The sequence below is a fragment of the Cryptomeria japonica genome, chromosome 7, assembly GCF_030272615.1.
Source record: "Cryptomeria japonica chromosome 7, Sugi_1.0, whole genome shotgun sequence".
NCBI lineage: Eukaryota > Viridiplantae > Streptophyta > Pinopsida > Cupressales > Cupressaceae > Cryptomeria > Cryptomeria japonica.
Window position 1 is genome coordinate 485,782,077 of NC_081411.1, and position 3,664 is coordinate 485,785,740.

The following is a 3,664-nucleotide window of genomic DNA, read 5'->3' on the forward strand; positions in this document are numbered from 1 at the left end:
CTTCACCTGGATTTACAGGTTTGAGTTTACCTCTTTAATCCTTAGAGTTGGATTAGGTGGTCATAGGACCCTAGTTGACCATAGTCATGCTCAAGTGAGCATCGTCAGTCGTCGTCGGTTTTCCCTTTTTGGTTGGGTTTGCGAGTCGTCTGTCTGATCAACTTTCTTGGTTTGCGTGCTTGGTGTGAATGGTTAAATTGATTAATTAGTCCTTAGTAGTTAATTTGATTAAATATGTGTTTGTGCATTAAAGATTAATGGACTAAATTAATCAGGATTTCGTTATGCGATTATCGTTGATATTGGATTGCTCGTCTTAAATTGGGAGTAAGTTCAATTAAATGGTTGATTTTGAATATTAAATGCATTTTGTATATGCTGTTGAAAAAAAAAGATTTAAATTTAATTGCAATGGAATTAATTTAATCTTTTGGCATTTTTGAAATGGAAAGGTTAAATTTCAGTTGAGTGAGAAAATAAATTTTAAATGGGAAAAGCAATTCAATTTATTAATATAGTTAGAAAAGAATTATTTTTAAATAAAAATTTTAATTCCAAAAATGGAAATTTTGGTCAACTCTTCCTTATAACCTAAATTTTTGGAAATTTTTGGAGGAGGGATGTTTTTGGAAAAATGTTTGTTGGAAAATATTTTTGCGAGAAGGAAGGTTTTTGGGAGCTGGAGATAGGGGCTCTTCAGCAGATCTTGCCAGGAATGCGAGATCAGGTAGGATCTGTTTATCAATTTAGTTATTGTTTAAAATAAAATGAAAATGGGAGTTTGAATGTTTTCATGCTATCTTGGTTCCAGATTCTCCATGGAATGCCAAGATTAAGAACTGTTGTGGTGTTTAGTAAGTTGGTTGATTGCTTGTAATTGTGTATGGAAAATGAGTTCCTCTTTGTCTCAAATTGGTTCTGGAGAGGTTTTTTTTCAATAAATTCTCTTTTTATGTTATCTAAGGTTGTTTGTTTTAAAAAAAAAAATGGGGGTTTTGCTATTGGAAAGGAAGTTATAAAACCCATTCCTATAATTTAAGGAAAATAGAGTTTTTTGGTAAAATCAAAATTTTGGATTAAAAAAAAGGGGGGCAGTGTTATTTGTTTATTTCGAAATTGTTTGTAAATCAAAATTTTTATCGAAGAAATATGTTTTGGATTGGGGTTTGGAGGGCAGGGAGCGGAGCTCCACCCGCCTCCTCCTCCCCTTCCCCCGCGTTTTATCGCTGCTCGCGGTGGTCGCAGGCGTACTGCGGTGGCCGTAGGGCGCCGCGGAACCTGCGTCCCTTGCCAGTGGCGCCGCCTGCGAGGGTTCACTGTGGCTGGGGTTTGGTCCGCCCAACCCCTGCATTGGGAGGTGGGCCCGGCTTTCGCCGCCCCCCATATAAAATGTTTTTTTTTAATGTATTTTTTTTTTTTATTAAAAAAATATATATATATATAATATTTTAATATTATTCAATGTTAAATTTTAATTGAGTTTTTAATTATGGTTAATGTGGCCTAAATTATTAATAATGATTAATTTGATATTAATTAATGGTATGAGGGAATATATGCGTTAAATTAATATTCGATTTCATTTTATGATTAATGTATTGTCTTCTAATTGAATTCTAGAGTTGCCAATTTCGCAATTATATATTAATAGGTTATATTTTGATTAATCTCGGATTAACAAATATATACCTTAATTAATAATTATTTGAGTGATCTTCTTTTATGCTCAAGGAAACCATTTGTTAATCTAGAAATGTTAGAAATGAATATTTAACCCTTGACATGATGAATTTAAACGATGTGCTTTTGGAAATTTAATTAAGTATCATTTGGGAAAATGGTTTAGTTACTGATATTCTCATTTAGTAAAATGAATGGTTAATTTATATTTTTCCTCTGTTCTAGAAATAGACAATGGTACTATTGCAAATTGTGGTAATGTACTCACCTGGTAACGGTGATTTTTCGTCAACGTATTTTGAAAACTTAGATCAATCAGAGAATTGGATCAACTGTTATTCTTAAATCAATATGAGAAAATATTGTCTTTTTCGATTATTGCCTTTGCGAGTTTAATTTCTATATTCGCTTTTGCTTATGTAATGGCAAGTCATGCTTGTTTGATAGAACCCTATTGTATGGATTTTTTTGGGGTACCTATTTCAGTCCTCTGTCCCGAGTTGACTGTTGTTTTGTGGTAGTGTTGCATTTGGTCATATCCTTTGTGTGGGTGTCGAATGTTGAATTGTGGTTGACCATTGTTGGTCGGGTCTCTAGTTATAGTACCGTCAGTAAGTGTACATCTTTGAGTCGTGTTTGACCAGATGGTTGTTTCCCCCTTCTTGAACTCCGTTCGTCTGACCATGTGTATTCCTTGGTCTTTGAGTTCATCTGAGTATAGTCTAGTGTCCTATGGGAAAGTGGCTTTCGATTGGGGGCCGCACCCAAAGTGGCTGCTGGGTAACCCATCGAAAGTAAGTCTAATAAGTGATAACCTAACAGTAGATTAGGATGTAATCTCTAAGTAAGATAAATGTGCCTCACACATGGGACAAGTGCTAACATAGACCCGACATGCTGTGAGAAGGCCTGAAATGGCAATCCATCATCCTTGTCTTCACGAGAGGATGTGTGGGTCCACATGAGGCTTGGATGGGCCGGAAGCTCAGATTAGGTTGCCAGGGTAACCCAGTGTATGGGGTCAAAACCTATGAAGACCTGCCATGGTAACCATACCAGGTTGTGTGATGACACTTGTCCTTGCGTTCGCTAGTGTGTTGTCATTTTGTCCTATTAGGAGCACGTTTGTGGGTCGCCCTATTGTCTTTACCCTTGTGAGTACTTGGTTTCATGTTAGACCTTGGGTGGTGATGACTCAGTTTTGTGGATGCTCTCATGGACCTTTGTATTAGCTTTGATTATGTTCAGCTGGATCCTTTTCTTTTCAGGGATCGTTTTTGTATTAATTGACTGATGTGGTCATTTGTATATTGTTATATTTTGCCTTGATGGCAGGATTGTAAATGGTGTAACCTCTTGTATTCTTAACTTTATTAGTTATCAGAGGGGTCTTGCAGTTGAGCAGACCCAGAGATGTAGCCCTTTAGGGGTGAACTCCGAGATCATTATGGTGTTATGTGATGTTATTCTCTTATGTTTTCTTTATTCAGCTTTATCATGTATGAATAGCTTATGTTAGAATGTATAAGTGGATAAGATGGAATTTAACTTTAAATGTTTATATGCAATTCTTTCTTGAATGCCTTTTTGATCGAATGCATAAGTGGTTTAGATGAGATTTATTGTAGATGCGTGTATGCAATCGTCTTTTTAATGCAATGAATTGGAATATGAAAGAATATAACTTAGAGAAATAGAATATATTCAGTTGCTGTTAAGGAAATTAAGTATTACTTGAAAAGATCTCATATGTTTTTGATGAAATTCTAGTGTGCTAGAATATTAGATGTATGGCTTGTATTTTTTATGAAAAGCTTAAATATGAAGATTATGAATAGATCTTAATGGATGAATCTTTGCTTGTGATTTATATTTCCATCTTTTGAAAAAAATTATCCTGATTAAGAATTATCTCGTTATTAAGATAATCAGCTTATTGGATTAATCGTGTGAGTTAAGTGAATTGTGAAATTTAAGTAATCTC